The sequence below is a fragment of the Medicago sativa genome, chromosome 1 (assembly GCF_051527215.1).
Source record: "Medicago sativa cultivar Bolivia chromosome 1, Bolivia_mono, whole genome shotgun sequence".
Classification (NCBI taxonomy): domain Eukaryota; kingdom Viridiplantae; phylum Streptophyta; class Magnoliopsida; order Fabales; family Fabaceae; genus Medicago; species Medicago sativa.
Window position 1 is genome coordinate 38318670 of NC_140749.1, and position 24805 is coordinate 38343474.

General features: G+C 36.8%; 1 pseudogene; it reads left to right on the forward strand.

The window, feature by feature from the left end:
- LOC146954812 (uncharacterized) overlaps positions 1–24805 on the forward strand; it is a 57270-nt pseudogene that overhangs the window by 15009 nt on the left and 17456 nt on the right.

Genomic DNA, 24805 nt, shown 5'->3' on the forward strand with positions numbered 1-24805 from the left:
TCCTTTGATTAGGATTCCGGTTGTGAGAAGATTTTCTAGTGTTGAGAGCCATTTGGTTAATGATTTTGACAGCATCAGCTGGACTTTTCAAAGCAATAGATCCTCCAGCACTTGCATCTAGCATTGTCTTGGACATGTCTTGAAGCCCTTGACGAAATAGGTAGATTTGCATCTGGCTATCATAACCATGCTTAGGACAGCTCCTAAGCAAAGATTTGTATCGCTCCCATGCATCACATAGAGACTCACTTTGACCTTGAGAAAAAGTTGTGATTGATGTTTTAGCTTCAAGATGCCTATCCTCCGGAAAGAACCTCTCTTGAAACATTTTCTCCAATTCAGGCCAATCTTTCATCAAAGAAGTAGGTTGATCTAAGTACCACTCCTTAGCCTTACCAATCAAAGAGTGAGGAAATAATTTGCAAAACATTGGCTCTTCCTCATCTCCCCTCATACCAAGAGTACTGGCGGTAACATAGAAATTTGTGAGATGCTTGTAAGGGTCTTCATGATCCATTCCAGTGAATTGGTTATGAGTTATCAAATTTATCAACCCCGATTTCAACTCGACTTGCTTGGCATTTTGATTACCAAGGTTATCAAGCCTTCTTGGACTAACCCAACTTGGAAGAGCATTCTCATCTTCATTAGCCATAGTTACAATAGTTTCCCTTTCCGGTGATGATGGTGGAGTTGTGTGTAGAGAACCACCCGGAGATAGTGTCTGAACCGAACCCGAAGGAGAGTGAATAGAACTAGATGATTCCGGCTGAGCCAGCCTGGCTAATCTCTTAGCTTCCTTTGCTTGCTTCTTAAGTAACCTAGCAGTTTTCTCTATTTCTGGATCAAATTGAAGGTCTTCTTTAGAAACGGTACCTCGCATAAACAAAGTTTACCAAGACTATACCAGGTGGTTAGCATAAAAATTAATGAATGATATAAGTGTATAAGTATATGCATGAAAGAATTTTGTGCAAAATTGACTTAACATGACAAAATTGTTCAAAACTTATAATATAAAATACGCTACTCCCCGGCAACGGCGCCATTTTGATGTAGAATTTCTACATGTCATATAACTATGTACACGTGAGTATATATAGGATCGTTTTCCACAGGGAGTTGCGTTAAATCATAAGCGTTTTCACAATATTTCACATTAAGGTATCCTTTATAAAATGTTTGTTTGTAACACTATATCCATAGATGACAATAAAGTAAAAACGAGAGGAGATCGAACTATTTCGCTTGCGGTATAAGATAACGAGCAAGCATAACAGCAGCAATCTCTCGATCGATTAACAGACTCTAGCTTTATAACCAATATTACTACAATCATTTCTACAACATCCTTCGTGTCCAAAGCGACATCGTTATTTCTAAGTTAGCGTTTAAACATTCGTGTCCAAATCCCTTAAACGATAACAAAGTCGATCGGATAACTTAATCGACCGTGTCCAGCCTGATTAAGTATCCGAAAGCATTAAAATCTTGATTAAAAGTAATTATCAAAGATTTACAAACTTGTCAAGAGTGATATAACATAAGATAGATTGTTATTCTAGTTCTAGATTCAAGAGTTTGTATCCAAATCATCTTGAATCTCTTTGAAAGCATTAAAAGCAAGAATAACAACAATATTGAATCATTAAGCTAGAACCTTATATATTAAAAGATCAAAAGATTACATAATAGCTTATTTGTTACCTCAATACTACAAAGAAGATGATAGCTACACATAGACATGTATACTATGCAAAGGATGAAGGAAAGATGAAGATTCTATGTCAAGATCCTTCGTGTCCAAAGTGATCTTGAGTTAAATCTACTCCTAAACACCTTGCTTCGTGTTTCTCTCTTGGAAATAGCTCTGACCTCTCTCTTAGAATGTATGAAAATATCAATGGAATAGTGAATGACCTAAAAGAGAGGTAAAAATGCTATTTAAAGGGCCTATGTTTTTGTACATACGCTAATAGCGCAGATTACGCTAATGGCGTGGTATGTCGGCCTATAATCTGGCCAATGGGCTTGTGCCACGTTGGCCTTGCCCTGCTTCTACGCTCCAGCTACGCTAATGGCGTATCCCCCTAGAGCTTTTACGCTAATAGCGTAACCCACGCTAATAGCGTGTTTCTTCATGACCAGCTTCGCTCCAGGTGCGCTAATGGCGTAGCTCTCTGGAGCCTGTACGCTAATAGCTCAGTATACGCTAATAGCGTACTCTTCAAGAGTGCTCCAGATCCACGCCCCAGGTGCGCCATTGGCGTATCTCTCTGACCTTGGGCATTTCTTCATCACGCTAATAGCGTAGGACACGCTAATGGCGTATGACTTTGAACTTTGACGTTTCTTGCTCCTTGCTTGTATTTTCCTGCACAAAAAGGATAGAATAAGGCTCAAAAGCATAAATGACATATTTACACAATATTTGAAGTTTTCCATAGAGAATCTTGCAAAACAAGTCACTAAAATGCCTAAACTCCTATATGAAATATATCACTTTTAAACACTTATCAAGTATATAGCACTCATGTTTGTCTAAATGAAGATTATATTATGAATAATAACATTAAATATTTCCAAAGTAGTTAAATTTTGCTTATACTACCTCCTTCCTTATTTATAGGGCCCTTTTACGAAAAACACCGGAATTAAGAAAGTTGATTGTTGAAATAATTTTGTTGACAATTGTTATTGTTTTACACGTTTACCCTTTATGAAAGAGAATTAGTGGATGATTTTATTGGGTATTTATTATATGTTGCAGAAAAATATACAACATAAATAGGGATATAGCTGTAAAAAAAATATTTAATATACATTGAAATTTGAGAGGGGTCTTATAAAAAGAGACAAAAAAAAACACAAAATGGTCTTATAATTAGGGACGGAGGTAGTAACACTTTTTGTTTTTGCTTATTATTTTTTTTTTATCAATTTTTCTTATTATATGTGTGTGTGTATGGTTTATCATCAGTATAGTGTTCAATAATGATTGGAAAAAGATTGGTGAACACCCTTCTCCATACCACTCTTCCATACACTCCTTATGTGGCATGGGTATTTTAGAAATTTCACACAACTTTTTCTTTCTCACCCTCTTCTCTCTCTTAGATCTCCCTTTCTTCTCCCTCTCACTCTGCTTCTCACTCACTTCCGGTCGTTCCCACTACCAACCAAACCCATTTCTCATGTTCCTTCCAAACCTACCATTTTTCTTCGTAATCACCACAACTTTCTTCGCCCTCTTCAACTTCAAGCTACTTCTCACTCTTCTTCTTCCTTTCAATTTAGGTACACCACCACCCTTTATTGTTTTTTATAAATCCCTTTCATTTTTATTCTTTATTTTATGATTTCTAGCTTATGATTATGTTTTAGTGATAAAAGGTGTTATTTCTTGTTTGTTTGTTGGTCAAAAGTGTTAGTGTCAATGTCTATGATAGATCCTAATGTTGTCCACGTCAGCAATGTTTTCTACATGAATGTCATGGTTTTCCTTCATTCATTGTGTATTTGTGTATTGTGGAATACCAACAGACTCTGTATTCATTTGGTATTGGTGATGCATTTTGTTTGGTTTGGAATTGAATTTACTGTTCTGGTCTTAGTAATAATATACTAATATTTTCCAATCAAATTGTCCACAATGGCTGCACCTGAGCTGTTCGATGTAAGTGCAAGAGTGCAGTTGGATCTTGCACTGGTGCTGCATCTGAGCTGGTCTTAGAACACAATCATTGTTTGCAGGCCAAGAGAAGAGATATGAATGGAAGTGAACTTTTGTTCCCAATGAAAATTTCTTGCTTCTATGTTATTCAACATTGCTGGTGAGAGCAGGGAGTGCTGCAATCAATCTAAGCAATCGGTATTGTATCGATCCCTGTCTTCACATATCTGTCAAGCATACTTTCTTAAATATAACTAGCATTTGTAGCATTGGCTATTAATATGCAATCTGAAGAGCAGCCAGAGCCTTTTGGTATGAGGAAGGAAAATGTATCCTGAGGGTGTAACTAGAATTAGTCATGTATTAATTATCAAATAATCAAAATTCCAATGCTCTCTAATTGTTTTCAGCCTTTGATATTTAGTTTGTGATTAGTTTATTTAGTATTATTTTAGATATCTTCATCTTGAAATTGTTTTAAGATAACATAATATTTGATTAGGCAGAATCAGACACTCTTTCATTAGGCAGGAAGATAGCATAATATTCAATCTTTTGGAGAAAGCTCAATATTCTTATAATGCAGACACATATGTAAAAATAGTCAGTGAGACATTCTAATTTACGAAAAAATAGTGGTCACGCATGATCTCATTTGATCACTGCACTAACAGCCTTTCCAACCATAAATAACCTGATTTACAATCGGCGAGTTTATCACGCCTAAAGACGGACAAGTTCTAATTTATGAAAAAATAGTGGTCACGTATATGTAAACATGTGGTCATACAGACCATATATTTGGCTAGATTTTCTTTCCCAGGTGTAAATAATTTCGTTTTAGGCGAATCGAACGCATGATCTCATTTGATCACTGCACTAAAAGCATTTCCAACCATAAATAACCTGTTTTACAATCGGCAAGTTTATCACGCCTAAGGACGGACAAGTTCTAATTTATGAAAAAATAGTGGTCACGTATTTGTAAAATTGTGGTCATACAGACCATATATTTGGCTAGTTTTTCTTTCCCAGGTGTAAATAATTTCGTTTTAGGCAAATCGAACGCATGATCTCATGTGATCACTGCACTAAAAGCATTTTCAACCATAAATAACCTGTTTTACAATCGGCGAGTTTATCACGCCTAAAGACGGACAAGTTCTAATTTATGAAAAAATAGTGGTCACGTATTTGTAAAAATGTGGTCATACAGACCATATATTTGGCTAGTTTATATTTCCCAAATGTAAATAATTTCGTTTTAGGCAAATCGAACGCATGATCTCATTTGATCACTGCACTAAAAGCATTTCCAACCATAAATAACCTATTTTACAATTGACAAGTTTATCACGCCTAAGGACGGACAAGTTCTAATTTATGAAAAAATAGTGGTCACGCATGTGTAAAAATGTGGTCATACAGACCATATATTTGGCTAGTTATCTTTCCCATGAGTAAATAATATCGTTTTTGTCAAAATATATACATGCGAAGATTTCCGATTCCAAGTACACAACAACAAGTAGTGCTTGAAGCACAACTGTGATATCTACTACAAACGGTTGGTGGGTTCACAGTTGAAGGAGGAGATGGTCCAGGATTTGGGGGATTTTGGCCCTTCCTTATGGGATAGGAAGACTGCATTGCAATTCCACATTTGCCTCCCATGCTTGTTGCTAGATTACATTCCATTCTTATATAGCCTGATTCTTCCCAGCTCTTACACCATGAATTCCTTACTATCCAATAATCGACTCCATTTTCTGTTCCATACCCAACAGCGGTAACACCATGGTCTAATGTTGTCCCACATTTTCCTGTGAATATACCCTGCAAAGGTTGTGATAAGTATAATACCTAAAGCCAGGAAACAAAGAAAGCAATTCACATAGATACGTACAAGAGATTCTAGCAATACTTTCAGAAGGCCTTGTAAATTCTTGTGAATAGCAGAAATTATTGAGAGATGTTTGGTCGTCGTCGCTCCGTAGCCGGAAACGGAGGCGATGTTGTTGATGATGGGTCGATTTTGGTGGATGGATGATGTTAGATCTGAGGGCGACTGATGGTTGTGAGATTTGAGGGTGACGACGGCGAACGGCAGACGTGGATGGGTGTGCCGGTAGTGGTGGTGGTGGGACGGACTGGAGAAGAAGAAAAGGTAAAGAAAGGAAGAGAAAGCCCGATTCTTGCTACAGTTGTTTTCTTTTTTTATTTATCATAACTCATTTTTCTTATGACATGGATTTGGCAAAAAAAATTATTAATAAAAGTTGCCACACAGGAAGGTGTAGGAATGGTATTGCCACCTATGGTGGTATACCTATCAGGACTCATAATGATTTATGTTAATTTGTTTTTATATAGGTTGCATTTCTCAGTTGGATACCCTTAAATTGAGCTCACTTCTAAATTTGAATCAAGTTTGGGATGACAATCATCAATCAATGTGCAACTTGACTAGCTAGATTGTGGATAGTTGTGGTGGATTGAAGTATTTATTCTCGTCTACTTTGGTTGAAAGTTTTATGAATCTCAAACACCTTGAAATAAGTAATTGTCCTATGATGGAGGAGATATATAATAGCTAAAAAAGACAGAAACCATGCGCTGAAACAGGTATGGTAATTTTATTATTGGGAACATCCAATTAATTTTAAACTTCCAATTTAAATAATTATTTATACTGATTGTTGTTATATATGAATTCATAGGTTCATTTTTTGAAATTAGAGAAAATCATACTGAAGGATATGGACAGCTTGAAGTCAATATGGCACCACCAATTTGAAACATTGAAGATGTTGGAAGTGAACGATTGTAAGAAAATTGTGGTGGTTTTTCCCTCTTCAGTGCAAAACACATATAATAGTCTAGAGATGTTGGAGGTTAGAGCTTATTCTTTAGTTGAAGAGATATTTGAAGTGAATTTAAATGAAAATAACAGCGAAGAGGTTACAACACATTTGAAAGAGGTTATTTTAGATGGACTGTCAAAGCTGAAAAAGATATGGAGTGGAGATCCTGAAGGAATTCTTAGTTTTCAAAATCTAATAAATGTACAATTGAAGGGGTGTGCAAGCTTGGAGTATCTGTTACCATTCTCCGTAGCCACTCGTTGCTCACATCTGAAGGAACTTGGTATAAAATATTGTTCCAACATGAAGGAAATTGTTGCAGAGGAGAAAGAATCTAGCGTGAATGAAGCTCCCATATTTGAGTTTAATCAACTAAGTGTTGTAAATTTAGGCATAAATTATCTCTACAAATAATAATCAACAAATAAATATAAGAATCAATTTATGTGTTAATAAGAATAATCAAGGGAGATTTCAAAGGAAACTTATCTGTTTTGATGTTGTTGTATAATTAGGTCACTGACACAATTCTATCGACATCTTTGACAACCAAATCAAACCAAATCAAATAAACACCTGCAAAATGAACAAACCATGAATAGTTTGAGACGCGCTGATCGCGCTGTCGTTAAGGATTTTTCACGTAATTATACGCTAACCCCCAGGATTTAACAGACCCTTCTCGATTAGAATCGAGGATACAGAACCGGCAAAAGGAAATATTTCAGGAAGAAGAAACCCAAAGTTGTTGACAGCACAAAAATTAATATATGGGGCTTTGTAATTTTTTGTAGGAAAGAATAGTTGTTTTTCATTTCTACCGATCAAAAGGGCTAGCTAGAAGAAAAGAGCTTAACTCCACTTCTACCGTTTTTTCACGTCAAAAAGGTTGTTTTTTACATTGACAAGTAAAAAATTGACTTTGTCATGCCAAATATAAAGCCTTAATAATAGCTTTCAAAGTTGGGAACGTTTGGAATAAAATGTAACCGCCTTTGACTCAGTAAACAAAGTTAAATGAGCATAATTTTTTTTTTTTAAGGAAGGAAATCATTGCATTTCATTAGCTAAAATATGCCAAATACATGTAGGTACATCATGAATAACATGGGGACTAGGATTAGACAGGGCTTCCTAAGCTAACTCATGAGCTACCCTATTTGCTTGCCTCTTGCTGAACTCAACATGAGAGTTCTGAAATATATCTACTAGCAGCTGTTTACAAGCAGTGATAATATATCCAAACTCGCTGCTATCATCTAAACAAGAATTGACAAAATCAACAACCCTTTTACAATCAAGAACAAAATCTACATTATCAAATTGTTGATTAGAAAGCCAATCCAAAGTTGTGTGTAGACCAACAGCCTCCCCCACATCTATATCACAAAGAGCGGCAAACCATTATGTCCTTGCAAGAACAAAAGCACCATCCTCATCCCTAAGACACATGCCCAAGCCAACTCTATTAAGAGAAGTGGAAAAGGATGCATCAATATTGCATTTGTACCTGCTAGGTGCTGGTTTCTTCCAAACATCTTCCTCTTGTCTGAAAGGCTGAACTTGCGGAGTTGTAGATTGAGTGCTGTTGCTTGATCTAATTCTTTGGGCTGTCCGCCATTCTACAAGTACATAGGTTGCACGTTGGAACACCTGCGAGTCGGACTCAAGTTGTTGCTGCCAAAGTTTCAGGTTTCTACATTTCCAAAGACTCCACATGATAGTTGCCATCAGCTCACATTGCCCTGAAGATAAATTCTGTAACATAGTGAAAATGAGAGCACTAATATTATAATCTTGATGAATTACCCTGTCAATTATGTCCCATAAATTCGCATTCCGCCATACTTGCACAACTTTAGGACACTCAATATGGATATGGATGCTATCTTCATAATTATGATTACGGTGAACACAGTCAAGTGGGCAAGAGACTCCTCTACAATTTAAGCGAGTACGTGTTGGAAAACAACCACGACACACACGCCAAAGAAAATTCTTAATTTTAGGAGGCACTTTTAGCTTCCAAATAAGATTCCAACGACCATTAACATGCATATGAGAGTTATTTGCAATTTCTGTAACACAAATTCTGTAAGCACTCTTCACAGAATACTTGCCACTCCTATCCCCTTTCCATATCATTTTGTCCTCCAATACAAGTGGCTGCAATGGCGTATTGAGTATGAGTTGCGCAGTTTGCGCATCAAACAAGCTACGAATGAGAGGCGCCTTCCACATTTTTAAATCTTGATCAATAAAATCACAAAATTTCACCTGCATCAAAGACTCAAAAATAGGATTAGTAGTGGAAAAAGATAAGCCATCCTTGAGCCAAGGGACGCCTAAGAAAGGTATATTGACCCTTGAACCAATCTGCCATCTTGCACCCTGTTTTACCACTATTTTTGCGCTAAAAATACTTCACCAAACATAGCATGGGTTATGTTGGAACAAAATGTGTTTAACATTACCCTTTGAGAGTTTTGATGATAACAAGGTATTAAAACTTGTCAATTGGATAAGCTAATATTTGTTCAAGTGTACAGGACCATAGACAAAAACTTGACATCTTAAATAGGTTCTGAAAGAACAAAAGAGAGCTAAGAAATCAACAAAAAGGAAGTTTGAAGCATCTGAAGAGAAGTGCTCCTGAAGTAAAGTGCTCCGGAAGTGATGACGTCATCAGAAGCAAGTTCATCAGAAGCATCTCATCAGAAGCAAGATCACCAGAAGCTGAAGTTCATCAGGAGATGCAAGACTTAAAGCTTCAAAGGCTGTTCAATGGATTTAAAGCATTGCAGAAGACTGGAAGAGTGAAGCAACAGTCATTTTGAAAGGATTTGAAGGCATTGGATGCTTGTTCTTTAAAGAGCGTTGACAAAGTACAATTGTACGAAGTGTACAACCACTACCTCCACTACTCTATTTTTGTCTCTGCTACAAGACAAGAAAAACAGATATGCCAGCAACGATGTTCCTTCACAATTGAAATGGATTTGAAATTGATCCTTCATAGGACAATAATCATATCAGGCAAAAGATCATTGGTGATTGATCAAAGCTTTAAACGACTCTATTTTGATGTGCTGACAATTCACAACGTCTCTTTCACACCTTTATAAAAAGGAGTGAAGACTTAGAGATTGGAAAGGACTCAACAACAATTTACAAGTGCCAAAACTCTACTGAAATTGTTATGCATTCAAAGTTCACTTAGAATTTCTTTTCAAAGTTCATATCTTAGAAATTCTAGAGTATTAAGAATCTGTATCTGATTTGTATTGTGAACACCACTGATTGTATATCAAGTGTTCAACCTCAAACATTTTCTTTGTAATTCTGTTTGAATAGAGGTCTCTTGCAATTGTGCTTGAGCATTATAAGTCTCTTGATTGTGTTCAGGAGCATAGGAAGTCTCTTGCAGTTGTGCTTGAGCAATTTGAACAGGGACGGATTTGAATAGGGCATGGTGTGGCAATTGCCACACCAATTTTTTTTTTTTATTTTTTTATTAGTTTATTTCATAGTTTTTTTGTCAAGTAGCCTAATTGCTAGATTCACACACAAGATGTGTGGAGAAGTGGTCATAGTTTTATTCATATATTAATACAAACATCTTTTATGTTTATATATGTGTCTATATTTTTACTCATATATTAATACAAGAACCTATTATTTTTAATATATACATGTGTCTGTATTTTTAACTCGTATATTAGTAAGGGGATCTGTTTTTTTTTAATTGTTACATGTGTCTATACTTTAACTCATATATTAATACGGGGATCGATTTTATTTTTAATTTAAACACATGTCTATATTTTTACTCGTATTTAATACATAAATAATGTTTTGTACAATTTGTTCATCTGTCTATATTTTTATTCATATATCAGTAGTTTTTTTTTTAAATTTTTAATTGCTACGCAATTGCGACTTGCTTCCAAAACAAGAGCGCAACACGCTTAACTGCATGGGTATTCTGCTAGAGCATTTGCTTGATCTCTTGTAACGTCTTTATTAAATTTAATATTATTTAATTATTTGACGGAATTTTTTTGCCACACTAATATTGTGAGTCGAGATCCTCCCCTGAGTTTGAAGTCTCTTGCTAAGTTTAGCAGTGAGCAGTTGTAATAAGATATTACATTTTATTGAACTCTCCATGGAAGTGCAAGGGGGACAGGACTACTTCTGGTTTGTGGAAGGAACCTGTATAATTGCTTTGTGTCTTTCCTCTCTCTCTCTCTCTCTCTCTCTCTCTCTCTCTCTCTCTCTCTCTGTTTTTACTGCAAGTTGCTTCTGAACATCACTTCAGAAGTAGAACTCCATCTGCTTCTGATCAGTGTTTTCAGCTTACGAGAAAACGAAGAAAAAGCTAACACAATTCAACCCCCCTTCTTGTGTTTTTCTCACCTTCAATTGGCATCTAGAGCCTTGGTCTGTTGTCGTAACACTTAATAGTGTAACAGAAAAAGATCTGAGAAAAACATGTCTGGTGATTCCTCCAGTTCTGGATCTGAGAACAACAATGTTTTTCCATATGATTATGGTGACAACAAGAAATCTAATTCTGGAAAAGTTCCTAAGTTCAATGGAGATCCTGAAGAATTTTCTTGGTGGAAAACCAACTTCTACAACTATGTAATGGGTTTAGATGAAGAACTATGGGACATACTTGAAGATGGTGTTGGTGACTTGGTCCTTGATGAAGAAGGAGCTGCTGTTGATAGAAAGAAACATACTCTTGCTCAGAAGAAAATTTACAAGAAGCATCATATTATCAGAGGAGCACTTTTTACTGCTATACCTAAGGCAGAGTACATGAAGATGAGTGACAAATCAACTGCCAATGTTTGCTTCTCTTTATGCAAACAATGAAGGCATCAAGAAAGTCAGAGAAGCAAAAGCTTTTATGCTTGTTCATCAGTATGAGTTGTTCAAGATGAAGGATGATGAAACTATTGAGGAGATGTACTCAAGGTTTCAAACCCTAGTCTCTGGACTACAAATAATGGAGATAAGTCTATGTTCCTCACCCTCACATTGAAAGAAGGAGGAAATGTGAAGTTTGGAGGCAACCAGTCTGGCAAGATCATTGGTACAGGAACTATTGGTAACTCCTCTATCTCAATTGATAATGTGTGGTTGGTAGATGGTCTTGAACATAACCTTTTGAGTATTAGTCAGTTTTGTGACAATAGTTTTGATGTGATGTTTGAAAACACCAACTGCACAGTAATCAACAAAGATGATAAGTCCATAGTATTCATGGGAAAAAGGATGAAGAATGTCTATAAAATTAACTTCACTGAACTAGTTGATCAGAAGGTAATTTGTCTTCTGTCAGTGAATGATAAGAAATGGATGCGGCACAGAAGGTTGAGACATGCTAACTGGAGATTAATCTCTAAGCTTAGTAAGTTACAACTTGTCAAAGGCCTACCAGACATTGACTATCATTCATATGCACTTTGCGGTGCTTTCCTGAAAGGGAAGATTGTAAAATCATCTTTTAAAACAAAAGACATTGTCTCAACCTCCAGACCCTTGGAACTACTTCATATTGATTTATTTGGACCAGTTAGCACTGCATCCTTATATGGAAGTAAATATGGATTAGTTATGGTTGATGATTACAGCAGATGGACTTGGGTAAAATTCCTGAAAAAGTAAGGATAATGCTTATGATATATTCAGCAACTTCTGCACTCAAATTTAGTCTGAAAAAGAAATGAAGATTTTAAAAGTAAGAAGTGATCATGGTGGAGAGTTTGAAAATGAGCCATTTGAAATTTTTTGTGAAAAACTTGGAATTATCCATGAATTCTCTTCTCCTAGAACTCCACAGCAAAATGGGGTTGTAGAGAGAAAGAATAGAACTTTACAAGAAATGTCTAGAACCATGATTCATGAAAACAATTTGGCTAAACATTTATGGGCAGAAGTAGTGTATACAACATGTTATATCCAAAATAGAATCTATATCAGACCTATCTTGGAGAAAACAACATATGAACTCTTTAAGGGAAGAAGACCCAATAGCTCTTAATTTCATCAATTTGGATGTATCTGTTACATTCTAAATAACAAGATCTACCTAAAGAAATTTGATGCCAAGGCCCAAATAGGAATCTTTTTAGGTTACTCTGAAAGGTCAAAGGCATACAGAGTGTATAATTCAGAAACACTTTGTGTTGAAGAATCAATGCTCGTAAAATTTGATGACAAAGATCCTGGAAGTAAAACTCCAGAGCAAGATGAAAGTTTTGCAGATATACAGGTTCCTGAAGATACTCCAGAACCTGATCAGATAGCTGAATCTGAAGATAGTCCATAAGCTGAACCAACTCCAGAAGCACAAGATGAAGTTGCTTCTAATGAAGCTCAAGATGGCTCTCAGCAAGCTAATCAATCCAAGAACACATTCAAGTACAAGTCTTCACATCCAGAGGATCAAATCATTGGAAACAAAGAGAGTCCTAGAAGAACAAGATCATACTTCAGACAAGAAGAGCCTATGATAGGACTGTTGTTAGTGATTGAACCTGCCACAATTGATGAAGCACTTTCAGATGATGGATGGATACTAGCTATGCAAGAAGAGCTTAATCAGTTTCAAAGAAATGATGTGTGGGATCTGGTACCCAAACCTCAGCATAAGAGCATTATTGGAACAAAATGGGTATTCATAAACAAGCTGAATGAACAAGGTGAAGTAGTCAGAAACAAAGCAAGATTTGTTGCACAAGGTTACAATCAATAAGAAGGCATTGATTATACTGAAACATTTGCTCCAGTTGCAAGATTGGAAGCAATCAGGTTACTTCTATCCTATGCAGTGAATCATGGCATGATATTATATCAAATGGATGTAAAGAGTGTATTTCTCAATGGAGTTATATCATAAGAAGTGTTTGTCAAGAAACCTCCTGGTTTTGATGATCTTAAGCATCCTGACCATGTTTACAAACTTAAGAAATCACTGTATGGCTTGAAACAAGCTCCCAGTGTAACAACCCGATTTTCGCTAGATTTATTTTATTATTTATTTAATTGTTTTTATGTGTGCTCTTATGTGATTATTTGCCTCTGTGTGTATTTTTGGTTGGGAATTGTAGAATTCGGTGTTAGAAGGGTATTTTAGTCATTTTGGGCTCAGGGGTATTTTGGTCATTTTGAGAGTAGGGGTAATTTTGTAATTTTGCTAAGAATTATTTTAGTGCTTAGTGAGAGCTAGTATTATATTACTAAGTGCTAGGGAGTTGTAGTGATTTATTTTATTACCGGTAGGTGACCGATATTATTATTACATTTTACCGTTAAGTGAGTAGTAACATTTTGGGTTAGAATAGAAATGGGTTAGGCCCATTAAGGTATTGTGAGTTAAGCCCAATTAGGTGAACCTATATAAACTCTTGTTAGTAGAGAAATAGGGTTTTTCACCAACATTTGCAATTGAGAAGAGTTAGAGATAAAAAGAAGATAAAGGTTTGAAGAGGAAGAACAAGAGAAAGGGGTTGGAGGCTAGAACTAGAAGATGAATTCATCATCTAGGAGCTAAATTGAAGCTTGGGTTAGAGATTCTTGCTGCTAGAGGTAAGAGGGTTAGAATTCAACCATAATTCATGACTTTTTCCTTTTACCCATTTTTGTGAAATTGATGAATTGAATCTAATTGTTGTAAATTCGTGCATGATTGTTGTTGTTATGTTTGAGAACATGATTTGTATGATAATTGTATGTTAGTATGTGAATTAACATGTTGAAATGCATAATTGTTGGTACTTTGTGTTCTTGAGCAAATCTGATGAGAAATGAGGTTGTGGAGTTGAATTGTGCATGAATTTGTTTTCATTACTTGTTGTTATTGATTTGGAATATGTTGTTGTTGAATTGATGCCTTGGGTATCATGAATTGATGAATTGGAGATGAGAATTATGTTGTTGTTGTTGAAAGTTGTGGAAGTTTGGTGAGGTGATGAATTTTGTTGTGTTGATGCTTTAATTTCAAGTCTTGTGCATGTTTAAGTGTTTTGATGTATATATGACCTATAAACACCTTTTGGAACAAGTTTGGGCATTTGGAAAATCAAATTTGGGAATTTTGGGATGAATTGGGGTGAAACCCGTAACTGGTTTTTGACAGACTGAAGGAGGACGCTTAAGCGAGCAGCAAGCGTGTAAACACTGAGCTACGGTGTTTAGGACGCTTATGCATGCGGCGGACGCCTAAGCGTGTTGGGTCCTGTACAACAATTTTTGACTTTTGTTCTGTGAACCTTAGGACCCATCCGAGCATTTTCTAACACTTCTTTCAACATCTATAAACACTATTTGCATCTATAATCCTACAGGAGCAACAATTGAATCGAATTGGATTGATTTTGAGAGATTGAACTTGAAGCTCGAAAATGGTCAAGAACACGGATTTTCCGGAACTTGATTCTTTTCAAGGAAACCAAGTGGGATTATACTTGAATAATGTTTATATGATTTTAATGATGATTAGAACTGGTTCCATGGATTAATCACTTGTTTTGTTTGGAAACTTATAATTTTATGAAAAGTGGTAAAGAGAGACGAACTTGTGATTTTCATGAATTCTTCATATGTGGCCGATGAAATGCTTATGTAACCTCTACTGCACGCATATGTGACTTGTGAGAATACATGGCATAGGCAATTGATCTTGTTAAATTGGTTTTGGTTCATAACCTCAAATATTTTCAAAGTTGTGAAATGTGAGACGAACTTGTGCAAACTTGTTGCAAAGTTCCTTTGATTGATAAACCCTTTTGTAAATGGATTTCTATGATTAATTATAGACGTGTGAGTGGATGTTGGATGATGATAATGTTATATATCATATTCTTGTGTATTTTTCTTCCTTACCCGAATTATAGGAAGTATTGGTTGTTCATGGTGAACTATGTGAAGAAGATGACATTGTTGATTGTATATATGTCAAGTGGTGAATTGTTGTTGATTGCATATATACTAAATGTTGGTGATGTTGAGGTGATTATTGCTTGTGTGAACATATGCATTGTAGTCGAGTCATATGTTCATGCATTCAGGACTGATGGTGGCGGATTTTATATCCAATTGAGGTGATTACGATGTTTTTGTTGCATCGGAGGTGACGACATTGGAGGAGACTTGGTACCACATGCATCTAGATGAGTCTAGAGACATTGCGTACATTGTTGGTGATTTGAAATGCATTTGAGTTATGCAAAATGATTGAATCTGTTAACTGATAATTGACATGGTTGAAATTGTGATATGTGTATGATACACTTGTTGATGTGAACTTGGAATGATGATATTGAATGATATGAATGTTGTGAATACTTGTGAGTACATGTATGATTTATTATTCATCGTTCTTGAATATATCTTTCATTCCCAATGTTCTTGATAATTTTACTATGGATTATGATAATGTAATGCTAACCCTCAGTGGTTTACGACCTACCTTTCCGTATGGACAGGTAGATGGAGTGCAAGGTGCTTAGACTGTATGCTTGATGTTGACGAGGAGCGGAATTCCTCTTTTTATGTGCAAGTGTCTAGATTAGGGCTCTGATCTAGGGTAGTACTTGCATATTGGATTCTATTTTTGATTATGTAGTTTGGAGTTGAGATATTGATTGTATCTGAGACCTAGAGATGTATTTATTATCATGAGATTTGCAGATGTTATTCATATGGTTATATATATATATATATATATATATATATATATATATATATATATATATATATATATATATATATATGTTCCGCTGCTATGTTTTATGAAACTTGATAATTTATACATATATGTTGGAGTTTGTGTTTGACGTAGCACCTATTTCTAGAAAATGTCTGATGTATTCGCGCGTTTTACCGCTTATTAGAAGTAGGGTGCTACACCCAGAGCTTGGTATGATTGATTAAGTAATTTCTTGATCAAAAATGATTTTAAAAGAGGTCAGGTTGACACAACACTCTTCAGGAGGACTCTTTGGTTCTACTAATGCATATCTTTGCAAGGAATTTTCAAAGTTAATGCAGGATGAATTTGAAATGAGCATGATGGGAGAGTTGAAATTCTTCCTTGGAATTCAAATCAATCAAAGCAAAGATGGAGTATATGTTCATCAAACAAAGTATACTAAGGAGCTTCTGAAAAAGTTCAAACTGGAAGATTGTAAAGTGATGAACACTCCAATGCATCCAACCTGAACCTTAAGCATTGAAGATACTGGAACAAAGGTAGACTAGAAGCTGTATAGAGGTATGATTGGTTCTTTGTTATACCTTATTGCATCTAGGCCAGATATTTTATTCAGTGTATGCTTGTGTGCAAGATTCCAATCAGATCATAGAGAATCTCATTTAACTGTTGTTAAGAAAATCTTTAGGTATTTGAAAGGAACCACTAATCTTGGACTCCTTTATAGGAAATCCTTAGATTATCAGTTGGTTGGATTTTGTGATGCTGACTATGCTGGTGATAGGATTGAAAGAAAGTCAACCAGTGGCAACTGCCAGTTTCTGGGTGATAATCTGATATCATGGGCTAGTAAAAGACAAACAACTATTGCTATGTCTACAGCAAAAGCAGAATACATCTCAGCTGCAAGTTGTTGTACACAACTACTTTGGATGAAACATCAGTTAGAAGACTATCAGATTAATGCTAACAGTATTCCCATTTATTGTGATAATAATGCTGCTATTTGTTTGTCAAAGAATCCAATTCTACATTCAAGAGCCAGGCATATTGGAATCAAACACCACTTTATTAGAGACTATGTTCAAAAAGGAATTTTAGATATACAATTCATTGATACTGAACATCAATGAGCTGATATATTTACTAAGCCTTTAACTGTGGAATGATTTGATTTTATAAAGAAAAATTTGAACATGAACTTTATGTTTGATTAAAATTTGCTTGCTCCTGAATAGGAATTTATGTCCTGAAGTTGTTTAGAAGCTATGGTCCATCAGAAGCTCTTTATTGAGGTTTTGAGGAAAATGTGCTTCTGAAGATGACATCAGCATAGGAACTCCAGAAGCTGGGTTATGTGCTCCTGAATAGCAGAGTTAGTGGAAACGCTGGAAGTTACTTTTTAGTAACACCTGTCCCACTAACTTGGCAGTTACTCTGAAAAACTCTAACGTGACTTATGTGTACTGGTGTACAACGTAAGTGGGCAATGATAATTTTTAGCTTTGAAAACACTATCTCGCTCCCCTATGTCATTAATGTTGTGTTTGTTTGTCCCTACTGAATTGCAATCGGTTTTACTCAAAACACTTAGACAAAAACACACACTACTCACTTCACTTGTAACATCCCGCTCGTCAGCTAATGGAAATTTCATCTGCTAAATGTATCAGAGGACTAAGATTCATTAGAAAGTGATCATGATGAATAAAGTAAGTAAGACGAAAGATATTAATGAGTAATATCAGTCAAGCATGAGTTATGTATCAGAGTCAGGTGAACACGACTGAGGCGAAGGGCAAAGTGGTAAAACGTCGCAAGCGACTATATAAGGCCATAAGGGCCATTTTCCCTCATTTCCCACTTCTCTTTCTCTCTCTAGGTTTTGGGAAAACATTTCTCTCCTCCTTCTCTCTAGAATTTCGCCCTCCTTCCTTCTCCAATCCATCCAAACTTCTTCCAAATCATGATCAAGCATGGATTAAGGCAGCTTAGCAAGCAAGAAACACATAAGGGAAAGGATTGAGGCATGGTTTGGTTTGAAAGGGCTAAAGAGCAAGATTGAAGCAAAAGCTAGGGTTTGATGCTAGATGCTTGAGAAGTGGCAAGGAACATGTTAGGTGAGTTCCATAGATAGATTATCACCCTTTGGGTTGTGTAATTCCATGTTTAAAGGATTGATTTATGTTTATGAGAGGTTTTGAACCCTAATGCCTCTTTGAGCAAATCTTGTCAATTACATGTTAGTTTGCCATGGAATATGTTTAGAAATGTATATATATGTTGCTGGATGTTTTGGTGCATTGCAGGAACCATTAGAATGAGTTTTGGGTCAAAAACTGGAAATTTTGTACCTCAGACCCGAAGAGCTACGCTATTAGCGAAATCTACGCTAATAGCGAAATTCTTCAGGATGAACCACGCTATTAGCGAAATCTACGCTAATAGCGAAATTGACAGGATGAGCCACGCTCCAGGGGCGCTATTAGCGCAGCCCTCTGGACCAGCCAACATGCTTCATGGCTGTTGGCTCAGTGTGGGTCCGTGGTGCATTCCGATGTTTTTCTTTCAACGTTTTACAACTTTATAACCCCAAAACAACATCTAGGCAATGCACATAACATCGAACGATTCTTGAAAAGAAAATCATGGCAATCTTAACATGAATGGCAAGAGTGATTCAAGAGAGTTTAGCCGTATTACTCGGGTAGTGATGAATTAAGAAAGGGCATGAACGTAGAGCCTTGACATAGCTTGTCAAGAACTAGAATAGTTAGTAAAGAATAGAATGTTAGGCATGAGTGGAATGCTTGACTAGAGGCGAAGAGATATAGAGTGTTCTCTTCATATAGAAACTAGAGAGCCATACGAGTATGGCAAGACGTGAATTGATTAGACATCTCTTCACATAGCAAGTTAAGCAAGCATATAGTTTACCTCTAGTTGGATCGTATAGGCATCCGAGGTAAAAGAGATAGCTAGCATAGATTTAATACTCATGCATTTATAGACCAAGACTTTAAAGTTAAGGTGCCATGTCTCTTGTGTCCACACTAGGTTGGCTCAAGGGGTTTCCATTAGGTGAAACGGGGTTAGCCGTAAGGAACCCGCATGTCACTTAGTAAGAAAGATGTAGTGGTCGTGTCTCTTGTGTCCACATTAGGTTGGTGCAAGGGGTTTCCATTAGGTGAAATGGGGTTAGCCGTAAGGATCCCGCACGTCACTGCAGGAGTGCCGTTGGTTATACCTTAGATAGGTTTCCATCGGATAGATAGGGATTGCGCTCGGGGTTACTCCACTCGGGGCTTTCCGTAAAATTGAACTCAGATAATGCTTGTTTGTTAAACGCTAACTTATGAATGAATCTGACTGTGCATATTATTAGATATATTATGTTATGTCATAGAGCCTTGACGTAGATCGTCAAGAAATAGTAGAGCCTTGACGTAGATCGTCAAGAATAGTAGAACATAGACGTAGATTGTCAAAACTAGTATGTTAGCAAGATAAGATACGTTGTTAGAAACATCGTATTTTGCATTAGAGCAATAGAGAAAGATATGCCGATGACGATCTTAGGTTTCCCCTAATCGTCCGGTTTAGGACCGTGTCATGATTATGTTAGAATTAGGCCACGGTACGTAGAGCGTACTCTTGGCATTGCGGTTTTAGATTCCCCTTGACCGCCATGACACGTATAGGAAGTGAAGCCTATAACAGTGAGATAAGACTATGACGGCCCTAGTATGCACGACCGTCTAAGTATGCAAGTCCCCACACACGTATAATCAACCGGCAGGTTGTATTTTAGACACGTGGTGACCATAGGTTTTCCCCTGAGGTTACCTATAGCCTAGGATTTAGGGGAACTCACTGAGACATTATGTCTCATCCCAATCCTTATTTGTTTCAGATAAACAGGTTGGATTAGCAAGCTAGTAGCCGAATGGATGATGCGTCAAGTGTTCGTTCGTACCCGCTGCAGGATGAGATGGTTATGCAAGGATGCATTCATTATACTTTAGAAAAGTTGAGTTGCATTATTATGTACGAACACATTTGATTGTATTTATATTCATTCGTAGCTGTATTGTTGTAATTTTAATGTATCCAGTACTAAACTTAACGCACGTGCTAGACATTCTAGATACGTCTAGTATGGGTGTTACATCACTACCTACACTTTCCTTTCTCAACTGTTTCTCTGCGAAGTAAAACGCATTCTCTACAATCAAACCTAGAACCCTAAAAACATTCTTCAACATCAATGGCATCCTCTCATCAAGCATGCAAGAAGCTCCTACGTTTGAAATTAAAGGAAGGACTATGTCCCTGGAAGAATGGGATCTCAGGATTCAAACTGAGAATCCTGTAGACTTCATCTCTCTGGCGCATCATGGGTGTGACATCAGAAGTTACTATAAAGCTCAAGGTTTGATGGAATACTTCAAGATGCTGAATGGCCCAACATACAAGTCATTGGTCAGACACTTTTGGGTAAAAGCGCATGTATATGACAGGAATGCAGCCAAGTTGGAAGAAACTGAGAAGATATTGATTGACCATACTCTATAAGGAAAATCAAGGGAAGAAATGGGTCTGGAACCATTCAGATGCATCGAAATCAGGTCAAGCATCATGGGCATCCCAGTCTTCATCTCAGAAGAGATTATTTCTTTTGTTCTCATAAGCGATTCAACAGGAAGCTTCAAAGGTGGGATAATCAACCCCAAGACCAGTCCTTGGAATGAGATTTTCAACCAGTCCATGTTCAACAACAAAAAGAAAGGTGTGTACAGTGATTTGAGCATGGAAAAGAAAACGCTTCTGAAGATTCAGAATGAAAACCTGCAACCAAAAGGTGGTGGTAGTGATCAACCATACTTGGAGCACAAGATTTTCCTTCACTACATCATCACGAAGGAAAAAGCTAATGTGCCCAAGTACATATTTAAGCACATGATTAAGGAGCTAAGGGAAAGCCAGGACAACAGAAGATGCTGGGTTCCCTATGATTATCTCAGAGATTCTTCATCAAGGAGGGATCCTGAAAGCTCTCATCAATGTCAACTTCTTCACTGATGAGCAACTGGATACTGAAACTAGCAAGGTCATCAATAGAAGAACTCTCAAGAACATGAAGATGATTGAGAGTCACACAAAGCTCAGCACAGACTTGAGTGAATCAAATGATGTGTCAAACTTGATGGAAGAGTTTCCTCCTATCTGCAAGAAGGATCCTCATGAAGTTCAGATGAACTACATCTAAGACCACTTTGCAACAACTGGCAAGAGGATCAGGCTTGAAGATGTGCCTGAAAACATGTATGGTGGAGCCCCGCAGTAGCAAAGAGCAGGAAGTCAAAGAGAAAAGCACTCACCAAGGATGAGTACCTAGATGATGCTTCTAAACAACCTGCCAAGAAGGCCAAGAAGGCAAAGAAGGAGAAGGCTTCTGCTGAGGTGAATGTTGGTAGTTCTGGTGTACCAACCATTCAAGAAGAAGTTTAGGACCTGGATGCTAATACGGTTCTGAACAGGAGAACCAGGAGTGGTAAAGCTGCTACAACCTCACAGTCTACTCCTGATCAACCTTCTATCCCAAAGAAGAAGAGAAAGCCAGCTGTGAGAAAGTTAAAAGAATCTACTTATGTAGAAGAAGAAGACAAAAATGCAGCTGCTACTGATATGGTTACAAAAGAATTCAGGAAGAAGAAGGCTGAGGATGATGCTACACTTCAGAAGGTGTTGGAGTTAGCAAAAGGGATTGAAGTTCCTGCATCAAGCATTGCAAGGGAAGATGCTAGTGATATTGCACTTCAATTGGTTCAAGCTACTGAAGAAGTACAAGAGATGGTAACTTCAGAAGTTGGAAATATGCTGATGATTGTGGATGAGAAGGCTGCTGAAGAAGTTCAGGAGGATGAAGCTGATGGGTCAGAAGCTGCTACACTAGAAGCTTCAAAAGGTAATCATGATTCTCCATACTCTGCTAAGGTTATTGTAGTAGAATCTAGTTCAACCTCCATCTCCAATTCAACCTCCTCAACATCTTCTTTAGACTTAGATGATATACCCATTGGCCAAGTTTACTCAACCATCCACAAAGACCTTTAACCATCACCCAAACTCCACAGAAAGCCTGCCAAAAGCATCCCCTTTGAGCCTATGATCCCCAGTGTTGATGAAAGGATATGGGATATGTCTGAAATGAAAAACAAAGTCTGTGAAAGACTACCCCCTAATCATCCTTTCCAACCACCTATGATTCAACCTTTAAATTTTATTCCTGCTGATGCAGATGTCATAGGTGAACATATAGGTTCTGAGCCTTCCAACCCTAATGCTGAATCATTATCTCACCCATCTTCAACTACCCAAACCTCAGAAACATCAGTCTTAGAAATGCTGGTTAGTCACTACTCAAGCGAACTGCCAGGTGTTGAGCCAAACTTACAAAGAGCCTCTGAAGTAGCTTCCATGGAAGTTGCTTTGGAAAGTCCCCAACAACAAGCACCAAACTCATAAATGGCCTCAATCACCCACTCAGTTGTCCCTGTTCCTGAACAAGTTGCTTCTGAACACACTGGTTCTGAACAAATTGTTCCTGAACAAACTGTATCACTTACGATCCCTGTAACAGTCAGTGAACCTGACTTTATGATCACATCAGAAGCTTCTGATGTTGAGGATGAGCAGTTAAACTCTTCCTCTACTGTGATTGTAAAGTTTGTTTCTGATCAACCCTCAACCAGCAATCAAACTTCAACCTCCACATATGACCAACCTTCATCATCAAGCCTTGCTATCCAACTTTGTGCTTCCACCAAACCAAATGTACCCTCACCACCAACCATATTTCTAGATTCTATTATACTAGTAGATGTGTGTGAGAACATCTTTCAGGAACTCAACAACCTGATTCAAGCAAGAAATAATCTGGTTCACAGGAAAAGCTATGAGAAGCAATGGAAAAGGCTAAAAGATAGCGTTGACTTTGTCTTGAATGAGCTTAAGAGAACATGTATGGATGCTCAAGACTCTGCTCAACAGAAGCTTCAAGATTGGCTGAAAGGCGTTGATAGCAATCTGCAACAAGTTAAAGTTATAAGAACTTGGGTGCAAAATCCTCTGTGCATTAGAGAAAGAACTCTTACAGATTTCATTCCTACTAGTGTGCATCCCAAGGAATTGGATTTAACTTTCTTGAACAATATCAACTTTAAATCAGCTTCTACTGAATTGGATCTATTACAAAAGAATGCTGCTTTGGAAAAGGAAAACAAGCAGCTCAGAAAGGAAGTTCTTGAACAGAAGCTACTCTTAATTGAATATAAGTCATCCACTGAAGCAAAGCTGGAAGAAACAAGAGAAGTAATGAGAGAAGCAAGAATGAGAGAAGAGAATTTGATCAAGAGTCATGATGAATTCAAGAAAGAAATGAAGCAGCAACAAGAAGAGACAAACAAGATGCTTAAGCAGATGATGGATATGATCAACAAACAAGCCAACCCTTAGTTGCACATATTATTTTTAGCTTGTTTAGTTTTTATCTTAAGTTTCTTTGTTTAACTCTTCTTAACTTATTGTGCTTCTGACTTCAATTTTTGCATCTGATCCTATTATGCTTCTGAATAAGTTTTTGTGCTATTGATAAATGTTTATGCTTCTGAACTCATTTGTCTTTGCTCTAATTTATTTCTTGTGTTTTTTCTCTGATATATTTCTTATGTTTTTTTAATATACTTTCTCACTATCTTTTTCCTATCTCTTTCTCTGTCTTTAGTTTTTATACTTTTTGTTGATGAAAAAAGGGGGAGTAGATGTATAGTATTTATAGGCTCTGAGCCCCATTAATTTAATTTTAATCATGTTAAATTAATAGGACCTTCTTCTTATCTCTTAGTCTATTAATGTGAGAGTATTCTGAGTCTTATTTCGTTCTTAGTGATGAATTTAATTAACATGGATAGAACTCAGGGGGAGCTTACAAACCTCAAACCCTTATAGTCAACTTGTTAATTAGATTAACAACAATTGCACATTTTAAATACTAATGTTTGTCATCATCTAAAAAGGGGAGATTGTTGGAACAAAATGTGTTTAACATTACCCTTTGAGAGTTTTGATGATAACAAGGTATTAAAAATTGTCAATTGGATAAGCTAATATTTGTTCAAGTGTACAGGACCATAGACAAATTTTTTACATCTTAAATAGGTTCTGAAAGAGCAAAAGAGAGCTAAGGAATCAACAAAAAGGAAGCTTGAAGCATCTGAAGAGAAGTGCTCATGAAGTAAAGTTCTCCTGAAGTGATGATGTCATCAGAAGCATCTCATCAGAAGCAAGTTCACCAGAAGCTGAAGTTCATCAGGAGATGCAAGACTTAAAGCTTCAAAGGCTGTTTAATGGATTTAATCTCGTCTAAGCATTGCAGAAGACTGGAAGAGTGAAGCAACAGTCATTTTGAAAGGATTTGAAGGCATTGGATGCTTGTTCTTTAAAGAGCGTTGACAAAGTACAATTGTACGACTCCACTAC